The following is an 18,087-nucleotide window of genomic DNA, read 5'->3' on the forward strand; positions in this document are numbered from 1 at the left end:
TTATTGGAGAAAGTGATGTGATGTGACCATGAGCCAAGTAATGCTGGCAGTCTCTAGAAGCTGGTAGAGGCAAGGAATGTAGTCTCCCCTGAAGTCTGCTGAGAAACAAAGCCCTTCCAACACACTTTAGACTTAGAATCTCCAGAACTGTAAGATAAAAATTTATGTTTAAGCCACTAAATTTGTGGAATTTGTACAATAGCATTAGTAAACTAATATACCTGCATAAGAAACAATGGTTCGTAATAACCTAAAACTGGAAACAACTCAAATGCCCACCAAACATAGAATGAGAAATTAAATTGTTTTATATTCATACAATAGAATACTGCATAGTACAGAATATAAGTGAACTACACCTATATGAAACAACATGGATGAATTCTAAATACATAATATTGGTCAAAAGATGCCTCATAAAATAAAATATACTGGATGAATTCATTTATATAAACTTCAAACATAGACAAGCTTGTCATATAATAGGGATGCCAAGAAGTGAATTTATTAAAAAAAAAACAAAAAACAAACACTAATTTTTTACCATAAAAATTAAGATAATATTTCCTTCTAGGTGTCAATGATTGATGCTTCTTGGTGCTTGCAATTTTGTTTCTTGAGCTCCACCATGGTTACATGTTTGCTCACTTTGTAATAATTCATTAAAGTGTTCATTGCTTTATGCACCTTTATGTATGTTACATTTCACGATAAAAATTTTCCCTTTTTTAAAAAGATAAAAGCAGCAAGCATGATTTCTAAGCAAGAGAAATACAATTTACATACTGGTTTCCCTTGATGTAGATAATGGTGTACCTTATTAAAAACAGTATCGGGGGAGGAGGAGCTAAGGTGGTCACATAGACGGGAGTGGAAGCTAGTTAGTCCCCCTGGAACAGCTAACAAACAATGGGAACAGCTAGTAAATAACCTGGAATAACTGTGGGGAGACAAACGTGACTGTCCACTCATACACCAACCTGAATTGGGAGGAATGCCTGAGATCACAGCATAATATCTGTAAGTAAAAACTGTGGACCTGAGTCAAGAGCCCCTCCCTCACAGAAGCCTCATGGAGCTAGAGAGCAGCACTCTATGAACAAGCAAATATACCTTAGCCCAGCTCCAACTGGGGTTTTAATATTAACTGCTCAATACAGACTGCGAATCCCCAGCAAGCAGACAGAGGCTTTTGGTGATGACTGACCTTGGAGAATCAGGACATATGTGTCTTCTATAGACTCACCCTGAAAGGGGACTTTCTGTCCCTTTCTCTCTCAACCTGGGCGGCTCAGTGGAGAAAGCCTCAACCATTTTTGGTTTGCAGTGCTCTACAGTAGAGAAAGCCTCAGCCATTTTAAACTCCGCAGCACTCTGTCCCAAACAAGGGTGGAGATAGCAGAGTCAGAGAAACAAAGAATCGATTTATATGCAAATAACCTCTCTCTAGGGGGCATATCTTTCCAAGAGGAAAGAGTGGGGCCCAGCTCTACTACCCGCCTTCCATTCAGAACAAGACCCCAGAGCCTGGGGAAAAGTAGCCACCAGCCACACCTTACATCAGTCTGAAGTGACAGGCTGACAGGCACCACCTTCTGGGCAGAAAAGCACAGGGTGTGTCAATCCTCTAAGACACACCACCAGGGAAACCAGATACTGAATATTTCCTCCTTCTGGGACCTGAGCCTGTTCTCATCTGGGAAAACCTGATAGGGTTGGTAAAGGAGATTAGATGTCTAGACAACAGAAAACTACAACCTACACTAAGAAAAATGAAGTTATGGCTCAGTCAAAGGAACAAAACTTAATACTTCAACTGAGATACAGGAATTTAAACAACTAAGGCTAAATCAATTCAAAAAGTTTAGGGAAGATATGGCAAAAGAGATAAAGGCTATAAAGAAAACGCTGGGCATACATAAAACAGAAATTAAAAGTTTGAAAAAACAACTGGCAGAATCTATGGAAATGACAGGCACAACACAAGAGATGAAAGACACAATGGAAACATACAGCAGCAGATCTCAAGAAGCAGAAGAAAACAGGAACTGGAGAACAAGGTACTTGAAAGCCTACACAGAAAAGAACAAATAAAGAAAAGAATGGAAAAATATGAGCAACATCTCTGGGAACTGAAGGACAAAACAAAATACAGGAATGTACATGTCATTGGTGTCCCAGAAGGAGAAAAGAAGGGAAAAGGGGCAGAAGCAATAGTAGAGGAAATAATCAATGAAAATTTCCCATCTGTTCTAGTTTGCTAATGCTGCTGGAATGCAAAACACCAGAAATGGACTGGCTTTTATAAAAGGGGGTTTATTTGGTTATACAGTTACAGTCTTACGGCCATAAAGTGTCCAAAGTAATGCATCAACAATTGGGTGTCTTCACTGGAGGAAAGCCAATGGTGTCTGGAAAACCTCTGTTAGCTAGGAAGGCACATGGCTGGCATCTGCTCAAAGTTCTGGTTTCAAAATAGCTTTCTCCCAGGATGTTCCTCTCTAGGCTTCAGCTTCTCTCCAAAATGTCATTCTCAGTTGCTCTTGGGGCGTTTGTCCTCTCTTCGCTTCTCCGGAGCAAAAGTCTGATTTCAAAGGCCATCTCCAAAATGTCTCTGTAAACTGCAGTTCCTCTCTCAGCTACTGTGCATTCTTCAAAGTGTCCCTCTTGGCTGTAGCAAGTTCGCTCCTGTCTGAGCTTATATAGTGCTCCAGTAAACTAATCAAGGCCCATGCTGAATGGGTGGGGCCACACATCCATGGAAACTATCTAATCAGAGTCATCACCCACTGTTGAGTGGGTCACATCTCCATTGAAAGACTCAAAGAATCACAATCTAATCAACACTCATACATCTGCCCACACAAGATTACATCAAAGATAATGGCGTTTTGGGAGACATAATACATTCAAACAGGCACACTATCTCTTATGAAAGACATAAAATTACAGATCCGGGAAGTGCAGCATACTCCCAACAGAATAGATCTGAATAGGCCTACACCAAGACACTTAATAATCAGATTGTCAAACGTCAAAGACAAAGAGAGAATCCTTAAAGCAGCAAGTGAAAAGCAATCCGTTACGTACAAAGGAAGCTTAATAAGACTGTCCGGATTTCTCAGCAGAAACCATGGAAGCAAGAAGCAAGTTGTGTGATACATTTAAGTTACTGAAAGAGAAAATCCACCAACCAAGAATCCTATATCCAGCAAAACTGTCCTTCAAATATGAGGGTGAGTTCAAAATACTCTCTGACAAACAGGGAGCACTACAGACTGATAGGAAAAGACAGGAGTGAGAGGTTTGGAACACAATTTTGGATGATGGTAGCACAGCAATGTAAGTACACTGAACAAAGATAACTATGAATATGGTTGAAAGAGGAAGGTTAGGAGCATGTGGGACACCAAAAGAAAAGAGGAAAGGTAAAGACTGGGACTGTATAACTCAGTGAAACCTAGAGTGTTCAACAATTGTGATAAAATGTACAAATATGTTTTTTCACGAGGGAGAACAAATGAACATCAACCTTGCAAGGTGTTAAAAATGGGGATGTATTGGAGGAAAAATACAATCAATGTAAACTAGAGACTATAATTAACAGAATCATTGTATTGTGCTTCCTTTAAGGTAACAAAGGCAATATACCAAGGTAAATACAGAGAATAGGGGTGCATAGGGGAGGGGTGTGAGACTCTTGGTGGTGTTGTCTGACTATTCTACTTTGATCTAAGGTTACCTTTCCTTTTGCTGCTTCCTAGCTGTCATGTATTTTTTTTCTCTTTCTTTTTTCTTTTTCTTTTACCTCTCTACCTTCTTTGACTCTTCCTCCTGCTTTGTGAAAGAAATGTAGATGTCGTTATATAGATAGTGGTGAGGGTGGCGAACACATAAATATGTGACTATACAGGGAACCATCAATTGTTTACTTAGGATGGAATGTATGGCGTGTGAACAAAATCATCTTAAAAAAAATGGGTTGATGATGAAACCTTGAGGGCAACATACTGAGTGAAATAAGCCAGACACATAAGGACAAATATTGCAGGGTCTCACTGAGAGGAACTAATTATAATATGTAAACTCATAGACTTGAAATATAAGTTACCAAGATATAGAATGATGCTAAAGAATGGGGAGTGGTAGCTTAGCATGAGCAGAATGTTCAACTAGGATGAACTTAAATGTTGGGAAATGAACAGAGGTGATGGTAGCACGTTGTGAGAATAACTAACAGTGCTGAATGGTGCATGAATGTGGAAAGGGGACACTCAGAGTCATGAATGTCACCAGAAGGAAAGTTGGAGGTTTAAAGATGGGAATGTATAAAACAGTAAACCTTGTGGTGAGCAATGTCTGAGATTAACTGTACAAATATTGAAATCTCTTTCATGAACCAAAACAAGTGTATGACTAGCAGTTAATAACAGAGGAGCATACAGGGAAAAAATATATACCTATTGCAAACTATATACTACAGTTAGTAGTATTTCAACGTTCTTTCGTAAACAGTAATAAATGTACTATACCAAAACTATGAGTCAACAATGGAGGGGGGTGTTTAGGGACACGGAAGGATTTGAGTTTCCTTTTCTTTTTTTCTTTCTTTTTTTTTTTTTTCTTCTTTGTCTTTATTTCTTTTCTGGAGTAATGAAAATGTTCTAAAAATTGAACAAAATTTAATTATGGTGATGGATGCACAGCTGTATGATGGTACTGGGGGCAACTGATTGTACACTTTTGATCTTCGGATAATTGTATGGTATGTGAACAATCACAAAAACAAACAGTATCAGACTGTTGAATAGAGGCATGTGCTTTGCATGAAAAAGAAAAATCTCCTCATGGTGGTATTAGGGTGGTCTCAGGCCTCATGTAGGGGATTTTCCCAAGATTTGTTCTCCAAATCAGATGAGAATACAGAAGTTGCTACCCAGGCACCTGGTACATCCCCAGAAATACCCTTGTACCAAATTAATTCCCTTATAATTCTTTTTATATGGGAGCTGGGCCTATACTTGTTTTAGTCACCACTGTATACACAGTGTCTAGCACATAGCAGGCCCTCCAATATTTTATGTTACTAACTCCTCTATGTACTAAGTATTTTACTTTCCAGGCTGCTAAAACAGTTCCATACAAATTCCACAAATGGGGATTTACTGGCTCATGGGTTTGTGGCTAGAAGTCCAAAATTGAGATGTCAGCAAGGCCATGCTTTCTCCGCAAGGTCTGTAACATTCTGGTGCTGGCTGCCACCAGTTCTTGGGCTTTTGTCTTTTCTGTCACATGGCAATGATGTGGAGACGTCCTCTCCCTTCCCTTCCATGTTTCCTTGACTTCCAGCTTCTACTCCTCCCTGTTGGTTTTCGTCCTGTGGCCTTCTCTATAAGACCTCTAGTAATAGGATTAAGACCCACCCTGATTCAGTTGGTCACACCTTAACCTAAAAATAACATCTTCAAAAGGTCCTGTTTACAATGGGTTCACACCCACAAGAATGGGTTAAGATTAAAACATGTTATTTTTCCTGGGATATATAATTCAACCTACCACACCAGGAATTGGCCAACTTGCTTCCTTTCATTTGCTACTACTGCCTATTGTCTGACCAGGATCTCAGAATTTGCTGTGGCCCATTGCCAGGATTCCAGCAAAGAAATGATGTTTTTTTCTTTTAATGTTTTCTTCCCTATTCTTGAAAGAAACATGCCACACTAAAGTTGTGGTTTATCTTAGTTTGGATTCCCCCAGAATCAGACCCTGAGACAAGGATTTGTGCACAAGTAATTCTTTGGGAGGTGATTCCTGGAAATACTATTAGAGAAGTGGGGAACTGAGAAAGAAAACTGAAGTCAGCTGGTAAAAGGTTTTCTTACTAAGCAAGATACTCCTGTGTGTAACTGGAGTTTTATTCCTGAGAGGTACTCCACTGAAGGCTGAGGGAGCTGAGATATTTATACACCAACTCCCATTGGTTTTTGGTTGAGTGTTGCTCTCAGAGGTGTTATTTTCCCATTTTTCTAGGGTTCCAGGCACAGGTGGGCAAGTCTGGATCTGGTGGCCAGAGATGGCCCTTAAAAAGCAGGTGCTGGCAATAGGCAGGCAGGCCAACATGCATCAAAGTAGTAAGAACAAAGCAGTAGGTACAGGATACTGATGCCATCTGCTACAAGCTGCTTTTACAGGTAACAAATAGATGGGAATCAGCATGAGGAAACTCTTATGAAGTCAATGGGTGAAAAAACATAACAGTAAGTGTAAGGTAGCACTGATCAAAACACGAACAGAAATGCCTGACAGCCTGTAGGCTGCCTGGATCTTCTGCCATTTCTTATAGTTGGCTTGAAGCAAGGTTGGGTCTTGTCTTACTCTTCTTTTAATCTCTGGCTTATTTTTTCCCTATCTGTTCTGCACTCAATTTGTAGGATATGAAAAAGGTTACTACATGTACTAATGATGAATGTGGCTTTGCCAGAAAGATGCCATGAAATACATTTTCTCTCAGTAGGAATCTCTATGTTTCCTATCTTCTCAAAGGTAACCGCCAGGCCTAAAATTCTGTGATTCTAGGATAGATAACATGACTCTAATAATTATAATGTCCAAATGAATATAGCATCTTAAATTAGAAGTTGTTATCCTTGCCATAAAATGTGGACTCTAAAAATTTAAAATACAAATAACATTAAGTGTTTGCCTACTGATTTTAAAGACCTTCACTTACTATTAGGCAATTCTGTATTCTAGGTGAACTTCCACTCTTAAATCCAGGTATAGATCCCCAAAGAAACTTTTAAAGGGTATTAGTAATACTTTATCGACTATATTAACTAAACAATAAAAAGAAAATAGTAACCTTTCCTTGATAACTTTTTAAGTATTTATAAATATAAAATGCATTTCACTCAGTTTTACTTTTCCATATGAATTATAACACTTTTCATATTTTGTCATAAATTTTTTTTTAAAAAAGGGCCAATCACAAAATGATTATCCAGTCAGCAAAAATTTCCACTGATATTGTTACATTCTTTTCCTGAAGCTGTGACACAGTTCATAGTTGCCTTGATGTCATCATTTCCTGTTTTAGCTGTTCAACACACAAACATGATGACATTCCAGGATCCAAGTCTCAAGAAGAAAGGCACAAACCTAGAAAAGTGCATGTCAGCATTCTATCAGTTCATTTGAAATTCTTAAAACTATAGTAGACGCAATTTATGCTTCTCATTTTGTCACTCTTCTTAAATGAAGATGCTTAAGAGTGACTATTTTTCATTTTTCCCTCTTCTACTTAAAATTCCATTTTCTATAGATGACCTAGAGTATTTTAAAACAACAACCCTGATGATCACATCTATACAAAACCATAAACATCCTTTCAGCCCCACCAAACAAAACATGTCTCCTCCTTTCTGGCATAGCCCTTTTCTTTCTCTTTTTTTCAAGGCTTTTCTTGTGGGGAGGGAGAACTTATATTTTGTTTTGCTTTCTGAACAAGAGGTTGGAGATATTAGGAGACAGAGTAATAGGAGAAAGCAAAGAAGAAATGACTAAGTGTATTGAACACATTTTAGAGTCAAGAAATTAGTCCTATTCAGATCCTGGCAACTCTTGTCTTTTAGAGATTGTCAAGTGTTGACATATTAGTTTGGTTATTTTTATGAGTTCTGCAAAACCACGGTATAAGGGTTGATTTCGAATGTCTGTGTATAACAATGAAATATATGAGGAGAAAAAGATATCATTGGTTAAAATTTCCTTGGATAGATTTTTTTTTTTTAAATCTTCATTTTATTGAGATATATTCACATACCATGCAGTCATACAAAACAAATTGTACATTTGATTGTTCACAGTACCATTACATAGTTCTACATTCATCACCTAAATCAATCCCTGACACCTTCATTAGCACACAAAAATAACAAGAATAATAATTAAAGTGAAAAAGAGCAATTAAAGTAAAAAACACTGGGTAGCTTTGTCTGTCTGTTTGTTTGTTTGTTTCCTTCCCCTATTTTTCTACTCATCCATCCATAAACTAGACAAAGGGGAGTGTGGTCCTTATGGCTTTCCCAATCCCATTGTCACCCCTCATAAGCTACATTTTTATACAATTGTCTTTGAGATTCATGGGTTCTGGGTTGTAGTTTGATAGTTTCAGGTATCCACCACCAGCTACCCCAATTCATTAGAACCTAAAAAGGGTTGTCTAAATTGTGCGTAAGAGTGCCCACCAGAGTGACCTCTCGGCTCCTTTTGGAATCTCTCTGCCATGGAAGCTTATTACATTTCCTTTCACAGCCCCCTTTTGGTCAAGAAGATGTTCTCCATCCCACGATGCTGGGTCTACATTCCTCCCTGGGGGTCATATTCCATGTTGCCAGGGAGATTCACTACCCTGGGTGTCTGATCCCACGTAGAGGGGAGGGCAGTGATTTCACCTTTCAAGTTGGCTTAGCTAGAGAGAGAGGGCCACATCTGAACAACAAAGAGGCATTTGGGAGGAGGCTCTTAGGCACAATTACAGGGAGGCTGAGCCTCTCCTTTGCAGCAACAGTCTTCCCAAGGGTAAATCCTGTGGTAGAGGGCTCAACCCATCAAACCACCAGTCCCCTATGTCTGTGGTCATGTTAGCAACCATCAAGGTGGGGTAGGCCAATACCCCTGCATTCTCCACAGGCTCCTCAAGGGGGCTCTACATATTTTTTTCCTTGTTTTTTTTTTTTTTTTTTTTTAACTTTCCTTTCTTTTTTAAATCAACTGTATGAAAAAAAAAAAAATAAAAAATAAATTTTAAAAAAAATTAAAAAAAAAAACATACAATAAAAGAACATTTCAAAGAGACCACAACAAGGGAGTAAGAAAAAGACAATTAACCTAAGATAACTACTTTACTTCCAACATGTTCCTACTCTACCCCAAGAAAGTTACCTAATATAGCAACATTTCTGTGAACTTGTTCCTACTATACCCATCAGAAATTAACAGATCATAGTCATTCCTGGGCATTCCCAGAACGTTAAATTTACCCATGATAGCTTATCTGTTCTTCTTGGATTATTGTTCCCCCTTCCTTAATTGCTCTCTATTGCTAGTTCCCCTACATTCTACATTACAAACCATTTGTTTTACGTTTTTCAAAGTTCACATTGGTGGTAGCATATAATATTTCTCTTTTTGTGCCTGGCTTATTTCACTCAGCATTATGTCCTCAAGGTTCATCCATGTTGTCATATGTTTCACAACATCGTTCCTTCTTACTGCCATGTAGTATTCCATCGTGTGTATATACCACATTTTATTTATCCACTTATCTGTTGAAGGACATTTGGGTTGTTTCCATGTCTTGGCAATTGTGAATAATGCTGCTATGAACATGGGCATGCAGGTATCTGTTCGTGTCACTGCTTTCCAATCTTCCGGGTATATACCGAGAAGTGCAATCGCTGGATCGAACGGTAACTCTATATCTAGTTTTCTAAGGAACTGCCAGACTGACTTCCAGAGTGGCTGAACCATTATACAGTCCCACCAACAATGAATAAGAGTTCCAATTTCTCCACATCCCCTCCAGCATTTGTAGTTGCCTGTTTGTTTAATGGCAGCCATTCTAATCGGTGTTAGATGGTATCTCATTGTGGTCTTAATTTGCATCTCTCTAATAGCTAGTGAAGCTGAATATTTTTTCATGTGTTTCTTGGCCATTTGTATTTCCTCTTCAGAGAAGTGTCTTTTCATACCTTTTGCCCATTTTATAATTGGGCTGTCTGTACAATTGTCATTGAGTTGTAGGATTTCTTTGTATATGCAAGATATAAGTCTTCTGTCAGATATATGGTTTCCAGAAATTTTTTCCCATTGAGTTGGCTGCCTCTTTACCTTTTTGACAAATTCCTTTGAGGTGCAGAAACTTCTAAGCTTGAGGAGCTCCCATTTATCTATTTTTTCTTTTGTTGCTTGTGCTTTGGGTGTAAAGTCTAGGAAGTGTCCGCCTAATACAAGGTCTTGAAGATTTTTCCCTACATTATCTTCGAGGAATTTTATGGTACTTTCTTTTATATTGAGATCTTTGGTCCATTTTGAGTTAATTTTTGTGTAGGGTGTGAGGTAGGGGTCCTCTTTCATTCTTTTGGAAATGGATATCCAACTCTCCCAGCCCCATTTGTTGAAAAGACCATTATGACCCGGTTCAGTGACTTTGGGGGCCTTATCAAAGATCAGTCAGCCATAGATCTGGGGGTCTATCTCCAAATTCTCAATTCAATTCCGTTGATCTATATGTCTATCTTTGTACCAGTACCATGCTGTTTTGACAACTGTGGCTTTATAATATGCTTCAAAGTCAGGGAGTGTAAGTCCTCCAACTTCGTTTTTCTTTTTTAGAGTATCTTTAACTATTCATGGCATCTTTCCTTTCCAAATAAATTTGATAACTAGCTTTTCCAAGTCTGCAAAGTAGGTTGTTGGAATTTTGATTGGGATTGCATTGAATCTGTAGATGAGTTTGGGTAGAATTGACATCTTAATGACATTTAGCCTTCCTATCCATGAACATGGAATATTTTTCCATCTTTTAAGGTCCCCTTCTATTTCTTTTAGTAGAGTTATGTAGTTTTCTTTGTATAGGTCTTTTACATCTTTGGTTAAGTTTATTCCTAGGTACTTGATTTTTTTAGTTGCTATTGAAAATGGTATCTTTTTCTTGAGTGTCTCTTCAGTTTGTTCATTTCTAGCATATAGAAACATTAGTGATTTCTGTGCATTAATCTTGTATCCTGCTACTTTGCTAAATTTGTTTATTAGCTCTAGTAGCTATATCGTCGATTTCTCGGGGTTTTCCAGATATAAGATCATATCATCTGCAAACAATGACAGTTTTACTTTTTCTTTTCCAATTTGGATGCCTTTTATTTCTTTGTCTTGCCGGATTGCCCTGGCTAGCACTTCTAGAACAATGTTGAATAACAGTGGTGATAGCGGGCATCCTTGTCTTGTTCCTGATCTTAGAGAGAATGCTTTCAGTCTCTCACCATTGAGTTCTATGCTGGCTGTGGGTTTTTCATATATGCTCTTTATCATATTGAGGAAGTTTCCTTCAATTCTTACCTTTGAAGTGTTTTTATCAAAAACAGATGTTGGATTTTGTCAAATGTTTTTTCAGCATCTATTGAGATGATCATTTGATTTTTCCCTTTCAAATTGTTAATGTGTTGTAATACATTGATTGATTTTATGTTGAACCGTCGTTGCATGCCTGGAATGAACCCCAGTTGGTCATGGTGTATGATTTTTTTAATGTGTCTTTGGATTCGATTTGCAAGTATTTTGTTGAGGATTTTTGCATCTATATTCATTAGGGAGATTGGCCGGTAGTTTTCCTTTTTTGTAGCATCTTTGCCTGGTTTTGGTATTAGATTGATGTTAGCTTCATAAAATGAGTTCGGTAGTGTTCCATTTTCTTCAATGGTTTGAAAGAGTTTAAGTAAGATTGGTGTCAGTTCTTTCTGGAAAGTTTGGTAGAATTCCCGTGTGAAGCCATCTGGCCCTGGGCATTTATTTGTGGGAAGATTTCTGATGACTGATTGGATCTCTTGGCTTGTGATGGGTTGGTTGAGGTCTTCTATTTCTTCTCTGGTCAGTCTAGGTTGTTCATATGTTTCCAGGAAATTGTTCATTTCCTCTACATTATCCAGTTTGTTGCCATACAGTTGTTCATAGTATCCTCTTATAATTTTTTTAATTTCTTCAGAATCTGCAGTTATGTCACCTTTTTCATTCATTATTTTGTTTATATGGGTCTTCTCTCTTTTTGATTTTGTCAGTCTAGCTAGGGGCTTGTCAATCTTGTTGATCTTCTCAAAGAACCAACTTTTGGTGATATTTATCCTCTCTATTGTTTTTTTTTTCTCTATGTCATTTATTTCTGCTTTAATCCTTGTTATTTCTTTTCTTCTACTTGGTTTAGGATTGGTTTGCTGTTCATTTTCTAGCTTCTTCAGTTGATCCATTAGTTCTTTGATTTTGGCTCTTTCTTCCTTTTTAATATATGCGTTTAGTGCTATAAATTTCCCCCTCAGCACTGCTTTTGCTGCATCCCATAGGTTTTGGTATGTTGTGTTCTCATTTTCATTCGTCTCTATATATTTAGCAATTTCTCTTGCTATTTCTTCTTTAACCCACTGATTGTTTAGGAGTGTGTTGTTTAACCTCCAGGTATTTGTGAATTTTCAAAGTCTCTGATGGTTATTGACTTCTAACTGTATTCCATTGTGGTCAGAGAATGTGCTTTGAATAATTTCAATCTTTTTAAATTTATTGAGGCTTGTTTTATGTCCCTGCATATGATCTATTCTGGAGAAAGTTCCGTGAGCACTAGAAAAGTATGTGTATCCTGGTGATTCAGGATGTAATGTTCTATATATGTCTGTTAAATCTAATTCATTTATCAGGTTGTTTAGGTTTTCAATTTCCTTACTGGTCTTCTGTCTGGTTGATCTATCTATAGGAGAGAGTGATGTGTTGAAGTCTCCCACAATTATTGTGGAAACATCAATTGCTTTCTTTAGTTTTGCCAGTGTTTCTCTCATGTATTTTGTGGCACCTTGACTGGGTGCATAAACATTTATGATTGTTATTTCTTCTTGTCGAATTGCCCCTTTTATTAGTATGTAGTGGCCTTCTTTGTCTCTCAAAACATCCCTGCATTTAAAGTCTATTTTATCTGAGATTAATATTGCTACACCTGCTTTCTTTTGGCTGTAGCTTGCACGAAATATTTTTTCCATCCTTTCACTTTCAATTTCTTTGTGTCCCTGTGTCTACGATGAGTCTCTTGTATGCAACATATTGATGGTTCATTTTTTTTTAATCCATTCTGCGAATCTATCTTTTAATTGGGGAGTTTAATCCATTTACATTCAACGTTATAACTGTGAAGGCATTTCTTGAATCAGCCATCTTATCCTTTGGTTTATGTTTGTCATATATATTTTTCCCCCTCTCTATTAATATCCTTTTTTGTACCCATACCGAATCTCTTTAGTACTGAACCTTTCTCCAAGTCTCCCTCTCCTTTCTTTGTTTCTCTGTATGTAGGGCTCCCTTTAGTATCTCCAGTAGGGCAGGTCTCTTGTTAGCAAATTCTCTCAGCATCTGTTTGTCTGTGAAAAATTTAAGCTCTCCCTCAAATTTGAAGGAGAGCTTTGCTGGATAAAGTATTCTTGGTTGGAAATTTTTCTCACTCAGAATTTTAAATATATGGTGCCACTGCCTTCTTGCCTCCATGGTGGCTGCTGAGTAGTCACTACTTAGTCTTATGCTGTTTCCTTTGTGTGTGGTGAATTGCTTTTCTCTTGCTGCTTTCAGAACTTGCTCCTTCTCTTCCGTGTTTGACAGTGTGATCAGAATATGTCTCGGAGTGGGTTTATTTGGATTTATTCTATTTGGAGTTCGCTGGGCATTTATGATTTGTGTATTTATGTTGTTTAGAACATTTGGGAAGTTTTCCCCAACAATTTCTTTGAATACTCTTCCTAGACCTTTACCCTTTTCTTCCCCTTCTGGAACACCAATGAGTCTTATATTTGGATGTTTTATATTATCTATCATATCCCTGAGGTCTGTTTCGATTTTTTCGATTTTTTTCCCCCATTCTTTCTTTTGTGCTTTCATTTTCCATTCTGTCATCTTCCAGGTCACTGATTTGTTGTTCAACTTCCTCTATTCTTGTACTATGAGTATCCAGAATCTTTTTAATTTGGTCAACAGTTTCTTTAATTTCCATAAGATCATCTGTTTTTTTATTTAGTCTTGCAGTGTCTTCATTATGCTCTTCTAGGGTCTTCTTGATATCCTTTGTGTCCCGTACTATGGTCTCATTGTTCATCTTTAGTACTTTGATTAATTGCTCTAGGTACTGTGACTCTTCTGATCTTTTGATTTGGGTGCTTGGGCTTGGGTTATCCATATCGTCTGGTTTTATCATATGCTTTATAATTTTCTGTTGTTTTTGGCCTCTTGGCATTTGCTGAACTTGATAGGGTTCTTTCAGGATTTGCAGACCAATTGAAGCTCTTATCTTTAATTTATCAGATCTACAGCTTCATGGAGTACACTTTCTCTAACTAAGCAGCAGGTGGCGTCCACGAGCCACCTGTTCTCCACAAGCCAGTTCTCCCCTGCTTTGCCTTTGTGGTGAGTGGGGGAGTGAGTCTTGTGGGGTCTAATTGGTGTACCAAGCTTGCGTGTGTAGTTGGTGTTGCCCGCCCTGTATATGGGGCATGTGTCTGGTCAGTCAGGGAGGGGTGGTGGCTCTAACAACCAAATCTCCCTGGTGTTCCTGGAGTTTTAAAGCTGCTGCAATAGTCTAATCCTTCAGTTCATTCCTGCGACAGTTTGTCTCTGCCACTGACCTACAAGTCCTTGGTATTGGCGTATGGCTCCTGAGACTTGCAAGTGGGACCCTCTTCCAGGCCGTGCACCCCCTGGTCTTCTGTTGAGGGATGACTATGCTATGTCACAGGTGAGTGATGTCTCCCCAGGGCGGTTCTGGACTGCTGGGCTGTGTAGGGAAGCTCCCAGTATGCTGAAATGATGGCTGAATGGGGCTTTGTTAATTCACACTGCTCCACCTTCCCAACTCTGGGACAACCAGCTGAGGGTGCAGGGAAGGCTAATGTCCACGCCCAGTTTTGTGGTTTGTGCATGTTATTTGAAGCACTTCCATCACACTGGGTTGTGTGGGGCAGCTCTGGGCTATGGGGCTGGTGATGGGCAGGAGTGTTTCCTGTCCACCAGGATGATGGCTGTGAGCAGACACCCCCCTTTTCTTGGGAAGTTGTGGTGTTTAGTGAATTTTCTCAGCCACTGGATTATTGCCTTTTGTCTCAGAGCTCTCTTAGTTCTGCTCTTGTCTTGACCTGCCCAAATTGCAAGTCTTTGAGGCTTTCTGTATTGGGCTTCTTAGAGTAATTGTTTTAGAAACAGAAAAAAAAAAAGGTAAAAAAAAAAAAGCCCTCCTCACAGATCTAATGTGTTATTGAAATGCTAAGAGACAAAGCAATTAGGGCCATTCAGGAAAGATCCAGTGGGCAGAGAGATCAGTTTTTCTTCAGGATTTGCATATGAGCCTCAGGGCCTGAGCTCTGCCCTTCCCCTTTCTATGTTCACCAGAACTCCAAAAATCCTCCGCTTTTATTTTTGAGTTTGTCTTGCTGTTTTTTTGCTATGTCTGTCTCCTCTCTGCTGGGCTGCCTGCTCTCAGATTCTCTGGTGCCTGGTCTCAGTCTATCCATGGTTGGAGTTTGGATCAGTAGAATGAGTTTCTGATAGGAGCTGCCACTGCAGTTCTCCCTTCTCCTTTCCAGTGCTGACGGACCCTCCTCCCATGGGACTGAGCCTGGCAGGGAGGGGCACAGGTCCCCTGGCTGCAAGAACTTACAGATTTCGCTGATCTCAGCAGTTCAACGTGTTCATGAGTGTTGTATGAAGTATGCCCAAAGTCAAATTGCTCTGTGGTGTCCAGTCCACGCAGTTCCTGGCTTTCTACCTACTTTCCTGGAGAAGTAACTAAAACATACAGCTCACCAATCTGCCATCTTGCCCCGCCTCCCTTAATCCAGCTATTGAAGTCCTTATAGAGAAGTTCACAGAGAAGAAAGACACAAGGAGTCACCAGAAGGTGAAAGTCAACGGAATCCAAAAGAGAAAGAAGCCAGGTGAGGTTGCCATGTGCATTGCCATGTGACAGAAAAGCCAAAGACCAAGGATTGCTGGCAGCCAGTCCCAGAACACACTACAGTCTTCTGGGAGAAAGTATCGCCTTGATGACGCCTTGATTTTGAACTTCTCCTAAACTCAAAACTGTGAGCCAATAAATTCCTGTTGTTTATGCAAATATGCTTTCTATTTGTTTTAGCAGTTAGGAAACAAAAACAGTCCCTAAACTCATATTAGATTATCAGAGACTAGAAAATGGGAGGGCCTGGGAGAGTCAGCTGGTAAATGAATAAACGAACTGTGGCGTATCCATGCAATAGACGATTGCTAAGCATTAACAAGCAGTGATACACTGATACATGCAACAACATGGATGAATCTTATGTGAATTATGCTAAGTAAAAGAAACCAGACTCAAAGGGCTACATACTATATGATTCCATTTTATATAATGTTCTGGAAAGTTAAAAGTGTAGAGAAGGAGAACAGATCAATGGTTTCCAGTGGTGGGAGAAGGGTTTGACTACAAAGGGTTGAATGAGAGGTTTTTGGGGAGGATGATGGAATTATACTGTATCATAATTGTGGTGGTGGTGGTTACTTGACTCTGCATTTGTGAAAACTCATAGAATTATACACCAAAAAGACATTTTTCTGTGAATTAAAAATTAATTTAAATGATAAAATATCAACCTTCCAATGTGTTGTCATCAGAACAAAATTGAACATTTAAAGTCCTTACTATAGCTTCTAGGACTCTATATAATTTGGCTACTGACTACTTATAATTTAGTGTATGAAAAATATGGCAATTCAAGCATGGGGGGGAATTCTCTTTTTAATATCATTCACAAATATACATGAATTAAAGACCTAACCACTAAAGAAAGAAACTGTAGTAAAAGTACTAGAAATATATAGAAAACAGTTATCAACTTGGAATGGGAAAACCTGACAAAATTAGCAAAAGCAATAAAATAAACTTCAGATAAATTTTATTAGATCAAACTTTAAAACTTCTGAATGATGTAGTCACCATAAATAAAGTGAAAATAGAAGAGACGGAGCAGAACGTGCAACATTTTCTACACCCTAGCAATACCAAACTGATTTCTATTTCCCCTTAATGTTCTCTCACGCCTCTGTCACTGCTCAGGCTGAGCTCTCTGCCTGGAGGCCCTTCTCTCTTCTGTGCCTGACCACTTCCTATCACCCCTTGAGGATCAGAGGAGGCAGCACCTCCCCCCCCATTCATCCTGCCTGCCCATTCCTCCCCACCCCACCCTGCCCCGTGGCGCCCCTAGAGAGGTTGGGTACATTTTAGTGATTCTGTGAATTCCTGAGCATCCCTGCCATAGCACGGCCTGTTGTTTAGTAATTGTCTTTATGAATTGTATCCTCCCATAGATTGCGAGGTCTTTGCGGACGAAAATGCTTTCTTGTCATTCTCATAGCTCCTGTGCTTCTGCTTGCCTGCCACACACAAGCCAGCTGTATGGTGTCTTGTGGATAAGAAACTTTATTGGGGCCTGTTGGCAGTTCAACTAAGCACCCTTTCCCTTTTAGGTCAACTGTCTGTTCCAAATATGCCATTATTACTGGCAGTGACTATGTCAGAGATTCTTGGCTCCATTTGTCTTCTGTGAAAGGATTTGGCTCACTTGGCTCATAAGTTGCTATGGAATCTAGATCTTTAGTCATCCATGGTCTTAATTATAATCAACTAAAAGATTTAGTTCTTTAGATTTCCACCAATCATTTAAGTCCCAAGCAGAACTTTTAATAATGTAAACCATAATTTTCCATAATTTTAGGGGGTGCTGACCTGGAAATAGGTACCAAATAGAAATTTATCAACTATAGTTTTCTATTAATGTGGATATAATGAAAACAAACAGAAAACCCATCAAGGCTCAGAAATGTAGGAGAAAATATTTCTATATTAGTATGTTTTCTTAAACTCCAGATATGCAAGCTCCGAATTTATCCAAAGAATCTTCTGCCCTATAAATTAAATGTTCTGGATTCCATAAGAATTACATAGCTGCACTTTTGAGAATTTAAGCTTGCTTTGTGTAGTGCAAATTCAACTCATTTTAAAAAAACTAACATATTTTTCCTCCACAGTATTGTCACTAACATTCAGAATAGGGAAGCTGAGAAAAGGTGGGAGAAGATACTAAAATTATGTTTCATATATTTTCTGGGTCTGAAAGTAATCTCCACCATCCACCATAATCCTGGGATGGGAATTTGGAATAGCCCCTCACCCAGCTTGCCCTCCCACCCTCAGACCTGGCTAAGACTGAGCTAGGGCTAGATTGTAAAACTTTATATAAAATAAACAAATGTGATAAC

Source organism: Choloepus didactylus, chromosome 3, assembly GCF_015220235.1.
Source record: "Choloepus didactylus isolate mChoDid1 chromosome 3, mChoDid1.pri, whole genome shotgun sequence".
In the NCBI taxonomy this organism is placed as follows: Eukaryota; Metazoa; Chordata; class Mammalia; order Pilosa; family Megalonychidae; genus Choloepus; species Choloepus didactylus.